We start from the raw sequence: 16,942 nt of genomic DNA on the forward strand, positions 1-16,942 counted from the left end.
GTATATGTATGGTTGTATGCCAATTGGGGGGACCTTTTGGCTTATAAATGTTAAGATAGTTAACAGATGTGTTTATAAATATCCAACTATCTGCACTGGTTCAAGACTGACAGACTTACATTTTGTAGCATGCCATCTCTGCACATGGCACTTTACAGAGTAACATAAGCATAGAACAAGATCACTGGGTCCCTGCCCCAAGGAGCTTAAAATCAAAACCTTGGCAGGAGTGGAACAGAGGGAAGGGAGGGAGAGACAATGGTGCCAAACCAACAGACAGGGGAGGGATCAGAGAGGAAGGGTCAATCCCATTTGCACCATCTCTTCTGCTCAGCACAGAGAGGGGAAATGGGAGCCGAGTGGGTAGCAGAAGCGCTGCCCCCAGAAAATGCCATTCAGCACTCTCACCCCCGCTCCCAGGGTCCCAGGAGTTTGCAAAATTGACCCCGTACTTTTAATCTTCTCTTCATAATCATGAGGCTTGGGGTGGGGATGGGGAGGACCCAGTCAGCCATGAAGCCACAGCACCACCCGCCATCCCAGGCCGCCACTTCCCCCGGCCCCTGCCTATGCGCTCCCAGGAAGTCTTGCTCCACAAAACCAGGAGGTCTGGAGCAGTTTCCTCGCCCCACTCCCTGCCAAGTTAAAGCCAAGAAGCAGCCAAAGAACTGGGCCACAGACCAGGCTCTGGACCAGTACAGAGGTGACTCCACAGGAATCCTAGGCCGCAGAGCCTGGTTCTCGTAAAGCAAGCGGGTTGAATGCACTCGGAAGAGAGCAAGAGTGAACAAAGTTGCATGCAGGCCCATCTAGGAAAGGACAACAGCCCCCCCCCCCTCCTGCACCTGGGACTCGGGCCATCTAATAGGCAAAGGGAATCCCAAGGGAACTCTGGGCCTGGGGAGGCAGATGCCAGCCCACAGCTCCTATTTCCAGCGGCCTCAGCATACGAGGGCTTCCTGCAGCATGGCAATTATTAAAGAGTTCCCTTCTCCGCGATATCACTTTGCCACCTGTCCCTGCTTCACTCACTGACACTTAACTCCACACTAGTTAATGAATCCCCTGTTCAAAGAGGCTTCCCTAGTGATATTCTGGAATAGATCTGAAGGTGGAAATTAAAGTCACCACATGCACCCAGCCACCCACGAGCCCAAAGCCACTTCATGCCTGCCGTGCAGATGCTCTTCTGACATGAGCTGGGCCAGAAGGGGAGGGCCGCCAACTGTTGCCAGGGAGCAGAGTGCGGGGATTGAGATTGCCTTGCAGGCAACATGGAACACCCACACATGGGTGTTCTTTTGCCCCTCTGAGTTGCCCCAACTCTTTGCCCCTGTTGATCTGATGTTTGCTTTCTTAAAGTCATGGATTTTAAAAAAATCCTTCTAGTTCACTGTTCTGGTGAACGCATATCCTGCCTATGTCTCCTGCCCCAACAGCGGAAGAGCAAAATCAATAATCGAAATAGGTGAGCGGCAAGGGGACAGCTTTGGCCCTGGACAGGGAAGCTGCCCACCTTGGCCTAAGACCCATCAGAACATGGACAAGTCGCGCTGGATCAGACCAAAGTGGGTCCAGCCAGCATCTTGTTGCCAGCAGTGGCCAGCCAGATCCCTCCAGGAAGCCCAGGCACAGGGGGGCAGGAGCCTCTTTCCACCTTAGGAGCATCAGACGCAGGGGAGGCAAGCACAGCTGAAGGAACTGAGTGAAGGCAACGGTGCTGGTGGCGGAAGAAAAGCCAGTAAGCAAAAGCCGTGAATACTTCGTGCACTGCGGGAACTTGGGTCCTGGATATGTTGCCTCTAAGGCAAAGGGAGTAGCTACTTATAAATAAAATGGGAATTTTTATATCGGAACTAAGAGGAGCTCCAGAAATGTGAGATGATCTCTCTTTCTAGGAGGGTCACTAGCAGAAGAAAAGTTAGCTACTGCAAATATTTATGTTCCTAACATCAGTAAAGCCTGTTTTTATAAAAACCTGTTTGAAAACTCTAGGAGAACCAGAGAGCGGGAAATAATTCTAGCTGGGGATTATAATGGGGTTATGAATGGGAAAACTGACAGATCTGATCAACCAAGTCAGGGACTTTCCTTTTAGAGGCAAAACAAGCAATGAAACGGTTGGACCTGGTTGATGTGTACAGATATATTATACCCCACAGAAAAAGCCTTTATATATTTTTTCTGACATTCGTTTTCAAAGACTGTTTTCTGACTTCTCCCAAGTTAGTAAATCAAACAAGAAACAAAGAAATGTTAGACTCATTTTATACAGACCATAATCCAATTTCTTTAGGCTAAAATACAAGAGGTGAATGCGTATGCCGGCTCTGAAGTGATTTCCCAAGCATGATTAAATTACCAGCCCAGCTGTAAGACTAGGAATTCCCCAACTAAGATCACAATTCTGAATCACTGTAAGCTCAGCACCCTGCCGCCCATCCCAAATCGCCCTTTTTCATTCGTGATGGCTCTGGCCAAGAGTTGTCCCAGTCCTGTTGTTTGCAGCCCAGAACCACTATTGACACCACCTGGGAATCTTTCCATAGCCTCTTTGTGGCTGTGTTATGTTGGCTGTGACATCCTTTGTGCCTTTCAAACTTTTGTTGGAAAAGTTTAAGAAGGCATGATCATGGAGGGAAAATAAGCCAGCTGGTCACAAGCTGCCGAATTAGCATAATTACCCTCACCAGGCACAGGTTGTCATGCAGTTGTCATGACATCTGAACCCAGAGAGGGTAGATGACTGGGGTGGTTTCCAAACCACCCTGAAACCCATGGCTTATTCTAGGGTTGCTGGGTGGTTTGTAAACCGCTCCACAGACACCCAACCTTGCCAGGTTCGGACGTCACAACAGCCTGCACCCGGTTAGTGTAATTATACTAATTAGGCAGTAACCACGATTGCGTGAACCTGCTCAGTATGCTGGTTTACTTGATTTGTGGCTGTTGGACCAGTAATGTACTGGGACCATGCTACTGAAACCACCTTGGTCTCCTGGTGTCCCTCCCTCATGGCAGAATTCCAACCCTCCTTTTGGAGCATGGCAAATCTTGGAGTTCCGTGGCTACTCAGGGCCACAAATCACCCAGACAGGCCCTGCTGCCTCCTTTGGCCTACACGAACCCACAGAAACATCACAACACATGGTGTTCCACCACCCTTTTGCCCAGTCTCCCCGCGGTCTGGCCACCTCAGTTCTCACCTTGCCAAGACACAGCCCCACTGCAACCTCCTTTTTAAATGGACCTATTTTTTCCTATGTGACCCTAAGAGTTTCAACAGGCCCCAAGCGTCAGCTTTGGGAATGGGTCACTCAAACCCAAAGAGAGGAATCTTCTGCAACTCTATCCTATTTTCAGGAGGTCTTTCATTGACAAAGCCTAATCTTGTTGTTTTTTGTTTTATTGTTGCTTTTCTTGCTATTCCATTGTGTTTATGTTTTATCACTTTTAATATTTTAACTGTTTTTATGTGTTTTATTGCTGTGAGCCGCCTTGGGAGGGCTTCTGCCCTGAAAGGCGGCCAAGAATTTTTTTTAATTAATTAATTAATTAATGATAAACCTCCTAACTCTGCACCTGCTTTTCTATGATGTATATGTATGTGTGTGTGCAATTTTGTCTAATTTTTGACAATATTGGGGTGAGAGTCCAGCCATTTTGTGTAACCTTCCCCTGGCCAACTAGGGGGAAGAACTGCAGCCAAACCCTAAGTCAGGCATCCATCCTGACCCTTTATTATTTAAGCTACTTGGAGCTATGCCAAACTCCTGAGGCTTTGCCTTGGCAATAAGTCATTTTTCTGGCTTTATCTTGGAGAATTTTTCTGTCTTTTTATCAATAACAACAGACAGGAAGGGATTGTGTTCGAGGTGCTGGAAACATGTGTATGTGTGTTTTAGTTGGGCAACCCCATCTTGCCATCCCCTTTTGTTATAGCAACTATGTGCCAGGGTTAGTCCCATCGCATCATCCACTGCTGGGACAAACCTCTGTGAAATCCTCTCTCCTCTCCACTCTTGCAAGATCACCCCAAACTTTTCTTTTCTTCTCCCAATAACTTTGGGGCTCCCTATTTGCCCAGCCCCAACCTCCACAATGCCCTTCTGCGCAGAAGCCCAGCCCAACCGTCACACGCACGCCCTTGGCCTAGCTCATGCGGCGCAGCCCTCAGTTCAGCCACCAAGATAACTAAGGAAGTTTCCCCATAACTTGAAGCTGGTGCAGGAACTTGGAATACGTTTACCGCTTTGTAAGTTTTGCTTGTTTTCCGCCAATATTTTGATTTCTGCAATGTGCGTTCTACCAACTAATTTCCCCAATTAATGAGTGTACATTGCAAATTCTTGGTGTGTGTTTAATAAATTCCCCTATTTTGAAGAAACTTGTGTGTGGGCCTGGAGAAGATCTATGCACACACCACAGCCCCTTGTGCCAATTGGCAGGTCTGTTAATTGGAGTTCACTGCCATGTTCAGAATGGGCATCCCGAATTCCCAGGTACATCCCACATCAGATCCCCTCAGAGAAGCTTAAAACCTGCCATTCCACAAAATAAGACATTATCACAGCTTTGCCAGGCTGTTACTTTTCTCTCTCTCAAAATGATGTGCCTGCTTCTAAAAGTCTACAACAGTTTAAGAGAAAAAAGTTACTTCTGCCCCTGCAGCCCCTCTTACAATTGAGGAGGACTAAACACTGACATTTGTATCCAAACATACACAGCCCATAATGGAACTCAGGAGGTCATCAGACCAGCCCACACACACCACTGTGTCAGCGAGAGGAGGCAGAGAAGGAGATGTACCTTCAAGGCAATCGCCTCCCTCTAGTGCATTTGGTCCAGCTCCTGATGTTCTTCACACGCCAGCCCAATGTTCCAGTTTCGAAGGAGCGAAGACCTATGGAGATGAGGAAGAAGAAATTACAAGGACACCCTTCAATGTGGCTGAGTCATTTTTAAAAAGAATATGCCTACATAAATTCTCCTGGAGCATTTAGCAACAGCCACAAAGTTTTCTCCGTTTTCTGCAAGTCCCCGGTGAGCCATGAGCCACTCAGATGAAATTAGTAAGGCAGGATTCTGGATGTCTCAACAGAGACTCAAACATGGGCAAATAAAGTTTGCAGCCGAGTTACTTCAGCTGCTATTTTGAAGAGCCAAAACTACTTTGAGAGAAGTGCTCGTCTTTGTGGTGTACTCCTGATAGTGGGGGACAGCTCTGTGTCAGAGCCCCCACTTCGTATGCAGAAGGGTCCCAGGTTCAATCCCCGGCAGCATCCCCCAGTAACTGCCAGAGGACCCGATGGAGCAGGGCTGAGAACGTCCTCGGAACAGAAGAAGCATCCTTAAACCAGGGGTGGTGAACTTTTTCGGCCTGGGGGCTGATTCCCACGCATGGTCTAATCAGCCCATGTAATGCCAACCCATGCTCCAAACAACCCAGAGTTCTCAACTCAACAACAAACCATGGATTCCCTGGCCTGTTTCGTTAACAAGCTATGGATTGTTTGTGACCCGCTTGCCCAATTCCACTTTACTTATTTATTTATAACATTTGTATACCCTTCTACATCTGAACAGATTTCGGAGCAGTGAACAAGAGATAAAGAAGGGGAAAAAAGAATGAAATACGGTATTAAATACACACACACACACACACACACACACAGAATGCCAATAAAACCATGACATTTCGAAAACGTTCTGAAACCACGCAGGAACACCCTGTTAAAAACCCCAGAGTATGAACCCAACAACAAACCATGGATTCAAACTCTGAGTTGTTTAACACTAAACAATTCAGAGTGCCAGGTTCACACATCATGACAGCAACCCAGGAATAGGGCGTTCCTGGGTTGTTTTGGAAAGTAGAAGTGTCGAGTGGGTGGGAGGCAGCGTGCTTGCTTGCTCCCACAAGGCCATGCCAATTTCTGGGTTGTTTAACCAATTTAACCAGTTAACCAATTGTTTAACCAACCCAATTTCTGGGTTGTTACATGCAAACCAGGTCTCTTTCTGGGTTGTTAGTGATTACCAAACATGGTTTGTTAGAACACTTACGTTTGCACAGCACAACAACCCAGCATTCAACAACCCATGGATAACATAAACAGTGGGTTAGCATTATGTGCAAACCAGGTCACTATGTACCACAACCCAGGGCAGGGAGACACACAAAGACCAGGAGAAGCCATACAGTGTGCGCGCACACACAAGACCAGAATCTAATACACAGTCAGGGCACTTGAGAAGGACACCCTGCCCAGGTTGCTTAACCTTTTCAGAAGAGAAAAAAAAACTTTTCTCTCTCTCTCTTTCTTGCTCACTCATCCCTGCTGCCACTCTGTCTGTCTGTCTCTCTCTCTCTATATATATATATATATATATATCCTCCTTTCTCTCCCTCTCTCTTTCCTTCTTGGAGGAAAATTGTTCCCATCCCATGAAATTAAGCTTAGAAAAGAAGTTTCAATTGGAACCAATGGAAGGGTTTTTTCGAAGCGTAGTTGCTGTGTGGAGTGAAGGGGGGATTTTGAGGGGCACAACACATGGGGGGGGAGTCTGACCCTGCCCATCAGAGCTACCATCCCCCCCCACACACACACACACAGTAAATTGCCCCTGCACGGCACTTAAGAAAGGCCTCACCTCATCTGGCAAGGGTAACTGCAGGTGGGCCTCAGACAATGAGCTTAGGGTCTGGGTAGGTAAATATGGGAGGAGACGCTCCTTCAAATTATCTAGCTGGAAGCTGTTTAAAGGTTTAAACCATCACTTTGAACTGGGCCTGGAAATGGACTGGCAGCCAGCGCAGATGGCAAAGTACCAGCATAATGTGATCCCCTCAGCCAGACCCGACCAGCATTCTAGCTGGTTCTAGCTTCAGAAGATTGCGTGGGCGCTCCAGCCTTACCTGGGAAACTTCATTACTTACAACCTGCATGATGAAGGACCCTGCAAAACGGCTTGAAACATGTTGGGTCAATAAATATGTTTTTGGACCATTTTCAAAGGCAGCCACACGCGCAACGCATCACCACAATGCAAAGGGGGGTGACCAGAGCACGGCTCTCTCCGTCCAGGGAGGGCCGTCGCCAGCCTCTCGGGCACAGCTGGGAGAGGCCTCCCAGGACCACTGAGGCCACCTGTGCTTCCCGGGACAGTGAGTGTTATGGATCGGGGGAAGGGGGGCTGTGGCTTGGTCACTGTTTTGAACCTTGGCAGCTCCCATAGAGTTGGGAGGCGCAGCGGTGGGTGGAGCTTCTGCTAAGGTCGGCCGTCTTGTGTGTGATAAATAAAGGACCGCTGCGCTGGAGGCCTGCTGAGCCTTGCAGTCATCCCCGCCACCTCTACAACCATTTGTGGCGACGAGGCTGGGATCCAGAAGGACGCAGACAAGCCGGAGAGGGTTCAGAGGAGGGCAACGGAGATGACTGAGGGACTGGAAACGAAGCCCTGCGAGGAGAGGCTGAAGGAGCTGGGCCTGTTTAGCCCTGAGAAGAGACAACTGGGGGGAGACAGGATAGCACTCGTCAAGGACTTGGAAGGCTGTCGCAGATACCCTCAATACCTCTTCTCCATCATCCCAGAGTGCAGGACACGGAAGAATGGGCTCCAGTTACACGAAGCTGGATTCCAGCTGAACAGCAGGAGAAACTTCCCGACGGTCAGAGCAATATGGCAATGGAACCCATTCCCTAGGGAGGCGGTGGGCTCTCCCACACTGGAGGCGTTCAAGAGGAGGCTGGACAGCCACCCATCGGGGATGCTCTGACTTGGATTCCTGCACTGAGCAAGGGGCTGGACTCGATGGGCTTGTAGGCCCCTTCCAACCCTGCTATTCTATGATTCTGAGAGCTATACTGGCAGCAAAGCTGTGAATCCAATGAATACAGCTAAACGGAAAGCCGTCAGGGAGACCCACTTAAGAACTTGAGCAACTCCTGTGTGTGTGTTTTTTAAGAGAATTAAAATCAAAATGGCTGCTCTTGGACATATCGAAGAGTTTGATGTTAGTCAAGCAGCTTCCTGGGATTCTTTGCAGAATGGCTTTCATTCTATCCAGAAGCAAATAAGACAGCCAGTGCTGAAGAAAAGCGAGCTGTGCTCATAGCTGTTTGTGAGCCACAGACATTTGCCATGATAAGATCCCTCGCTGCTCCTGCCTCACCCAAAGCTAAGACATTGGATGAGCTTTTAGGATTATTGGGAGATACATTTCTCACCAAATGCGTCCGTTATCGTGCAGAGATTTAAATTTCACAAACGAATGCAGCAACCTGGAGAGGGCATTGCCACGGATATTGCAGAACTGCACCATCTTTCTCAATACTGCAACTTTGGGGATTTTCTATGGGATATGTTGAGGGATTTGTGGGGTTTATGATGAAGCACTACAATGACACCTCCTGTCCAAGCCAAACTTGACATTTGCAATGGCTCAAGAAAACACATTAGCCAGTGAGACTGCATCACTATATGTCAGCAGCTGATCACAGAGTAGAGCTTTTCCCTGCTGGATGCAGAGAAAGGCTGCAGGGCAGGGTCCAGGGAAGAAGCTGGCAGGCTGGAGAGGGATCCAGCCCACACGCCAGAGGTTCCCCATGCCTGCTTTAGAGGGGGCGCAACCCCCGCCAAAACAGGATTAGCACCATTCATCCCGGCAGATGAACCACACTCAAACAATACCTCTGTCTTGTCTGGATTGAGTCCCAGTTTACTGACCCTTGTCCGATTACTCTGCCCAGCACTAGTTCCAAACACCCACTGCCATGCAAGCTATTAGATGAAGGAAGGGTAAAAGTGAAAGGGTCAAGTTATCTGGTTTGCTCCCCCAACCCTACTTCTCGCAGCCATGGTGCAGCCCCTGCCATCCCACCAATTATATTAAGTCTATTAAATTGACTTAATCCACCCTCCTGTCCCAGGGGACCACCACCAAGGATGGTCAACTGTTCCAAGGAGCCAAGAATGCCCTTATGCAGGTGGTAGCTGACTTTTAAAGGGGGAGTCCTCCGACAGCAAGGCAAGGGCTCGGGGCTCCTCTCCCTTCGAGGAATCAGGGGACATTCGCTCTCTGTTTCACATCTATTAACCACCTTCTTTGCTACAGTTCTAATCAATTAAGTTAATTTAAATACATTTATCATTCAACCAAGCCACCACATGCTCCAAGAAGAGTTTTTGACATAAAGAAGCCACCTTTCCAGTTATATACTTGTTTTTGTTTTCCAACAACAAAAAGGGAATTGCTGTAGATTTGACCAAGGAGCAATACCAGAGAGAAACCTTGAGTGAACAGAATCTGGCAGCTCCCGCAAGAGACTTGAGCTGGTATGCAGTTCAATCCTTTCCACAGTATTGGTCTCTTATCTCCTCACAACTGGTATTTCCTCATAACTCAGTTTCACAACCATCAATTAACATTCTAATAAATGAACGCCTCAGGCTGCAATCCTGGGATGAGAAAGAAACCCCCAAGCAGCTCAGAGCGCTTCCATCACAGGTGCAAGGGCCCAACCCAACTCCAAGATAGCTTGCCAGGCAACATCCAAGCTTAAGCTAACACTGGACTCAGTGGACAGCCCCTGAGCCAGGGGCAGGGGGACAACACACATGCAATGACTGCCAGAAGCACTTTGCCCCAGTGTACCGTGGCCCTTTTTATCAGCAGGAACCATGATGTCATCTGCCACCCCCACCTCTCTCCCTCTCTCACACTCACACACACAGGGTTCTCTGTTCCAGCTGCAATTGGGGACAGGGGCAGGAGGGAATGGATGATCCAAGCAACAGTATTGTTGTGAGCTATCCCTGTTGTAATGCACAGTATTTTAGGGGTGGCCTGACCCGTTAACTTTGCAAATGACCTGTTCCTAATGGAGGTGAAAACTGCTAGAAGGGGTTTGTAGATACACAGCTGCCTGCATCACTCACATGCCAGAGAATGCTCCACTGCTGGGCGTTTCCTTTCCTTTCGTGCCTGCTGCGGAGGGAGCGGAGAGAGCTTTCTCCTTGCTCTCGCAAGGCTAGAATTTGGGTCACCCCAGTGAAATTGAGAGACAGCACATGCAGGACAAACAAATAAATTCTTCTCCACACAATGCAGGATTATGGCATTTTCGACTACCAGGTGTGGCTATGGAGCCTCCCCATTCAGAGGTGGTCTACCTCTGGATGCCAAATGACCAGGGAGGCTGTTGTCTCCCTGCTTCCCAGGAGCACCTGGCTGGCTGGCTAGCTGCTGAACCAGGGTGCTAGGCTGGGTGGAGCTCTGAAATGATCCAGCAAGACCCTCCTGACGTTGCAATAAGCACGGCCACCCGAAAGAGAGTCTGATTGCCCTGCCCACACAGGGAATCAGAACCGGGGTTCTCTCACACCCAAGGCCTCAGACTTACTCTCAGCTATAGACCAGAACTAAACTCTGTGCAGATCCCCTTCTCCAATCCTTCCTTGGCTGATTTGACTTGGACCTTGGCCTGTCTCCGCAACAATGCTGCACTGCCATTCCCCGTCTTCTTTCAAGAGGGTCCCCTACAGAGCTGCAAGGCTGATCCCACCTTAACACCAGGCTTTCACTATACACACACATACTTTCCTGCTTTAACATACATCACGTGCACCTTTTCAAAGTTGTCTGGCCACGCCAATCCTGGCAAGCAGTCAGCTGGCACGTGAGACGATTCCTCCCCCTCTCTGGAAAAGTTGCACAAAACCCCATTGAAGAGGAGTTTAACACAAGGCTGGGGGGCGGGGAGAGAACAAAAATCTTCTCCAGCAATAAGCCTGGAGGGGGAAGCTGTCCAAAGCTCTTGCAATCCAAAAGCATGCAGATGGGGAACAAACACATAGAATTGCAACAGGGCTGCTGACTTAAGTCTTAAATGCCAAGATGTTGTTGCTGGATGCTGTAAATAACTTCCTATTGTTATTTATTGTTTATTTATAACTTCCTATTGTTATTTATTTCCATAGCACCATCACGGTGCACAGCACTTCCTGGAGTAACATAAGCAAAAAGATAGAGGTTCCTGCTCCAAGGAGCTTACAATCAGATGAAGGGGGACAAAGGAAAGACAGGACACAGGCCAGAGCCGAGGGGATGCGCACGAATGCCCAGGCGCTTAAACCTCCTTTCGGCTCAAGGTGAAAGTGGGGCACTGAAGCCAAAGGTTTTGAGGAGGGATTCAAAGGGAGGAGAAACATAACATGGGTCCTCAGAGGCGCCTCCGGGCCTGGAATCCTCACCTAGGAATCCCTGCTGGACGAGACCAAAGGTCCATCTAGCTCAGCTTTCTCTCTCCAACAGACCAGCCAGCTGACTCTGGGAACTCACAAGCACAGCCCAAAGGCAGCCGTCGCCGCCAGCCGGAGGAGCCTTCCTTGCACAGCCACCTGGGACGTTAAGCAGGCAGCAAATGAATACATGCAGCCATCACAGGAGGCTGCAGCTCCCCCGCTGCACCGCCCCTTAGGACGGTCGTCTTCTCCCAGGGCTATTAGCCGTCTGCTCCTGATTGCTGCAGGCTTTCTGACGACCTTCTCCAGTGCCAGGCACAGCCTGGAGGCACATCCTTAGGCAAGCACTCTCACAAAGGTCCTTCACTGCTCCCCATGGTCACCCATGCAGACAAAAAGATAAGCAATCAAAAATACACAGAAAGGGAGAGAGAAAACAAACACTATTCACAGAGAAACCACCGAGATTAAGTTTTAAGGCACCCTTGTAAAGGACTGGGTAATGTCATAGCCATCAAGGGAGGAGATAACCTTTTCTCTAGCCTTTTGTTCAGCTAATAACAGAAGTTCTTTCAAATGGGCATTAGAAGGTAAAGGATGTTTTCTCCAATGGCAGTTGATGGTTAATGGCTGCTAGATGCAGCACACAAGCCCCAGCAAACTGCCAAACGGAGGGAGACCATTTGGCAGTTACCATGCAACCAACAAAAAAGCAGGGGGAGCTCCGAAGAACAAGTGTGATCCATGGGGGATACCCCCCAACAAGCAGATTGCCAGCAACCTTTCAGAGCATCATGCCAGAGCCTGAGCACTTGCTCCCCACTCTAGCTTCACCTCCTTCAGCAGACCCTGAAGCCGACGCTTTCAGACCCACCTCCACAACCAGATGGGGAGTAGAGCACCACAGCTCTCAAACTGTTGAACCACGCAGTCAGTTGAATGCGAGTGCAGAGACCCAGAACACACGCTGTCGCGCCAATGTTCAGGTGGAACGGAAGACTGCACACACACACGATCTCAAACTGTTCCTGGAGGCACCTTTTTCTCACAAGCTTTTGCTTGCAAGCCAAGAAGGGAAGGAACATCTCAAAGCCCTTCCTGTCAGGTTGCTCTTCATGCACAGACTTGAGGGAAGTCTGGCTGCGCCAACAGCTTGCTCAAAAAACTAGTTCTACTACACTTGGACAGCACATTCCTGATGAAACAGAGGCTGGAAGGATGTCCCCCACAAGGACACCTCCCTGTCCAGTTGGAAGAAGGGGAGCCTGGCCAAAACTGGGTGCAAGGTGGAAAAAATGACCAACGCCAGAAGCAAATTGGTAAGGATAACCTTAGCAAGGCCAGCCAGCCAGCTCTATGCAATGGCAGCCAAAATTCAGACAGAAGCAAGCAGCAGGCAAGTGTGTGGTTGCCATCTAGAGCTGTTCAATCCCACCTCTCCATGCAGGCAAGGTGGCAAACAACATTAACATTGTATTCATGGGGCTTTTGTAATTCAACAATTTACAAACAACAAAAGCGCTCTGATTTCAGGTGAAAACGCAAAGGAAGCCTTCAGCTGGATGCACAATCAGTGATCTACCAAGCCAGAGGCACCCTCACTCCCCATCTGTTTTCTTATGGCCTGCAACCTGCTCAAAAACGCCCCTGCTCTTGCACTCCCAGGCTGACCAAGCCCATCATAGGCCACCTGGTGAGACACGTACATAAAGAATGGTTATTAATGATAAAATTCGCAAGCATATGACAGCACAAGACTTGCTGAAGAAAAAACAACATGGCTTCTGCCAAAGTCAGTCCTGTCCCATTAACCTTTTAGATTTCTTCAAGGGTAACAATAAGCATACAGATACAGGTGATCTACTAGACAATGGCTGCATTCACATGCAACATAAGCCAGAATTCTAGAGAATCTGGAACAAGCTGTGTCTTGGTGAATGCACCCTGTCTGCAACCACTAGTCTCCTCACATCTCTAAGCATGACTGGGTAAACTAACCAGGAATTGGAAGCTTAGCATGCCATCCAAACCCAGGCCCCTGGCTTGTTGCTCCCATACAAACCAGTGTTCATAAAGCAAGAACAAACCCTGGTTTGTGATCCTGACTTGTAAAGGGAGCAATACGCCTGAATCCAGGGTTTGGATGACATACTAAAGCTCCCAATTCTTGGTTAGTTTACCCAGTCATGCTAGTGGGAGGAGCCAAGTGGGTGCTTTTGGCAAAGTCAATAGTTCCTCATCAAAGGCTGAGCATAGATTGATAACTGGAAGTAGGAATAAATGGGCAGTCCTTGCAGTGGAAGGTTGTCAGAAGCAGGGTCCCCCAAGGATCTGTACTGGGCCTGTGCTGTTTAACTTGCTCACAAATGAAGCAGAGTGAGGGGTGAGCAATGAGGAGTGAGCTGATGACCCCAAATTAATCAGGATGGTAAAACCAAAAAGGGATTGACCCCTGATCCAAATCCGGATCAGTGGGCAATAACATGGCAAATGCAGGTCAATCAAAGTGTAAAGTGGTGCATCCTTGGAGCAAAAAAACCCTGAAGTGAGGAGGCCTGAGCTAGTGGCGACTGACCGAGAAAGAGACCTTGTAGCTGTGGTGCATATCTAGATGAAAATGTTGACCTGTGTGTGGCTGCTGTGAAAGCTTGCAACATCTGGGGCTGTTCAGCTTAGAAAGAAGGGGAGTGAGGGGACATATGAAAACGCTCCGACAGAATAACGCAAGGCGTGGAGAAAACGGGAAGGGAAACGTTTCTCTCCCTCGCTTCTAATGCAAGAGCCCCTTCCAGGAGTGAGGACGCAGGCGAGGGAGGCCGGGGCCTGATCCGGCTGGACCATCCACCACCAACAGCCCCGTGGGAAGGATCCCGACGACCTGTTGCCTGTTGACGCGCGTACCGTGGCTTCAGGAACATGTTCGGAGGTGACTGGCCACCCCCTGGGGGGCTTTGCTCCCTGAAGGCCACGGCACAAGTAAGGGCAAACCACGAAATGAGCAGGACGCGAGAACAGGCAGGGCTTCGGCCTGACCCAGCACGGCAGCTCCTCTTGCAGATGCGGGGCGGGCGGGAGGCCAGAAATCACCCGCGCGGGGACGGGGGCAGAGGCTTGGGGGCACTGCACCAGCGCGGCGGGCGTCCCGGGCGCCTCCGCGAGCGGCAGAAGGCGCCCGAGGACAAGGCAAGGGAAGGGGGAACGAGCCGGGCAGAGCAAGGCGAGGGACCTCATGGAGGAACGCGGGCGGGGCGCGCGCGACGTGGCGACGCGCGGACGACGTCACGTGCCGCCAGCCCGCCGCGGCTGCCCCGCTACTCACCGCCGGCCGAGGCTCCGCGCCGTCCGCCGCCCTCGGCGCCGCTGCCCGTCCCCCTGGGCCGGCCGCGAGGCGCCTGCTTCCTCGCTCGGCTGCCCGCAGCCCCGCCCGCCTCCCTCGCGATTGGCTGCGGCGACCGCTCCCTGGCTTCGCGTTGGCTGGCGCCGGAGACGCCTGCGTTTGCCGCCCCGCCTCCCCCGTCACTCACGCTCGGTTTCAAGCCTGGCGCCTTCGCGCCTCGCGCCCGGCCCACCCCGCCGGCGCCCGCCTGCTCCCGCTGGAAGGGGGCGGGAGGCGCCCGCCGCCGGGGGGCGCGTGAGGCGGGCTCTGAGGCCCGCCGCTCCCACGCGCCTCCCCATTGGCCGATTCTCCCCGCCCCCTCCTGCGGGGCGGAGCGCGCTGGCGCAAGGGGCCGAGCGCCCCCGGGCCGCTGACTGGCTCCTGGGGAGAGGGGCGGAGCGCCGCCTCCCAGCCGGGCTGTTCCGGCCGCGGCGCCGCAGTCCGCGGAGCCAGGGCGCCGCTGCCGCCTGCCGGCCCTCCGCCGCAGTGCCGCGGCGCAAGCGGCGCCCCCGCCGCCCCCGGGGCCGCCGCGGAGGCGCGCAGGCGTCGCGCCGCCCTGGCGCCCGCTGGGGGGTCCCCCGCCCGCCCGCCCGCCGGGAGCAGCAGGCCGCTTCCGCGCGAGGTGCCGGGAAAGCGAAGCCGCTGCGCGCCGCCCGGGTGGGCGCAAGCGCGGGGCGGCCGGGGCCGGAGCCCTGCTCGGCTGCCTGGGTGGCCTGGCGCCCGGCGGCGCCGGCCTCCCTCGGGCGGTTGCGAGGATGCGTGGCGGGGGAGCCCCGCGGGCGGGCCAAGGCGTAACGCAGGCCGCCGTCGAGGGGCAGGCGGCAGCGTGCCCCCGGAGAGCGGCGCTGGCCGCTTGGAGGAGCAGCCCGAGGAGGCAGCGGCCGGCGTGTGCGGCTCCCGCACCCTGCTCTCCGCCCGGGCCTCGATTTCGGAAGCGAAGGGCGAGCCATGCTCGGGATGCGAAGGGCAGGGGCGGAGCCCCCCTCCGGCGAAACGCGGCCCGCGCGCACGCCCTCCAGCTGGGAGCCAGGAGCCCGAATCGCTCTCGCGACCCCCCTGGACGCCCAGGCTCGCTCTGCCGTGTGATGCGCGGGAACAATCCCATGGTTCGGGGGGCCGTGAGAGCCGCGAGGGCGAGGGGCCAACCACGGAGGGCCCCAGGGGCGTGTCCCTCGCAGTGGCCGCTGCCGTGCAGGTCCCACAGGCCCGGCCTTCCCTGCGTTGGCTCCCGAGCCCTGGCCTTGTGACTTTGACTCCAGCTGTGCAACCCCTTTTTCCCTTCCTGGCCCAAAGCCAGCTGACTCCCTGCTGAGGGGAAGAGCAAGCCCTGCCCAGCCTCTGCTTCCGTCGGGCCAGCCCCCGCCCCCCATCTGGCCCGTGTGTCATCATTGCCCATTCTTGTTTTCAGGAGTTTGAAGCTGGGGGGGGGGGGGGGGAAGGGAGGGACATTTTGTTAATACTGCATTTTCTTGGTTGTGTCTGGCTGGAGAGTTGTGTTAATGAAGACTGGTGGGCAAGAAGTCCCTAAAGATTAGAAGTCACACCCGTGGCCTGCTGGACCAAACCTGGCCCTCGGTAGGGTCCTAAGAGCTCCCTGCTTCGCTAGAGGCACAAGAGGGAGGTCAAGAACTTGAAGCCACATCCGTGGCAATGGGACATGGTGGGGCCTTGGTCAAAGTGGCTCCCCAGCCAAACAGACAGCGTGCTGGTTGGAGCTACAGGAATGCCCTTCTGCTTCCAAGGAGAGGGGTTCGCAGTCTGCCCCTTCCTGCCTCTAGACCCAACTGGCAGGCTCTTTTCAGTGTGCAGGGACAGACCCCTCCCTCAACATTCAGCCTCGGCCTGCAACATCTCCCGCAGCTCAGGGCAGCATACGAGTCCTCCTGGCATGTTGCAGGACCAAGCCCTCGGGTTCGTGGGAGTAGCGGGAGGCAGCCCAGGGCTTGTGTTTCTGCTTCCTTGCCAGCACTCTTCCCTTGCCAGCACTCTTGAATCGCATGTCTAGCCTTGAGCCAGATGCTGGCACTGGACATTTTTGAAGTATTAGCTGTATATTAAACATCGGGTTACTTGTCACTCTGGTTCACCTCTCTGAGCTTGGGGCTGGATACCTGCAGTCGTGGGCTGGATGTGGGGGGGAAGGATAACCACCTGACCTCTCCCCCATCCATCTCCCTCTCCTCTCGGCCAGCTGTCAATGTCAGCAAACCTTCCCTTTGCTCTTTGCCCTGTGACACGTGTATCATCACAGGCCAGTTCTAACCTTTGTCACACACAAATATGAAGGGGGCTGGTGGATCAGCTGCAGATAAGATAAGT

The 16,942-nt window shown here is 52.3% G+C and overlaps 1 protein-coding gene across 6 annotated transcripts in view; it reads right to left on the reverse strand.

Moving 5' to 3' along the window:
• PC (pyruvate carboxylase) overlaps positions 1-14,916 on the reverse strand; it is a 229,481-nt gene extending 214,565 nt beyond the window's left edge. For 5 of the 6 annotated variants that reach the window (XR_014786242.1, XM_084823721.1, XM_084823722.1 and 2 more), the window contains exons 1-2: positions 14,567-14,620; positions 4,810-4,903 (exon numbers count right to left, since the gene is read on the reverse strand). The gene's annotated coding sequence lies outside the window, so the exon portion shown is untranslated. Of the gene's footprint in view, positions 1-4,809; positions 4,904-14,566; positions 14,621-14,771 lie in introns of those variants that run through there. The other variant, XM_084823725.1, reaches the window with a different exon arrangement.
• Between the last annotated feature and the right edge of the window lie 2,026 nt (positions 14,917-16,942).

Source organism: Heloderma suspectum, chromosome 17 (assembly GCF_057233095.1).
Source record: "Heloderma suspectum isolate Gila_16-S chromosome 17, 16-S_ref, whole genome shotgun sequence".
Classification (NCBI taxonomy): Eukaryota; Metazoa; Chordata; class Lepidosauria; order Squamata; family Helodermatidae; genus Heloderma; species Heloderma suspectum.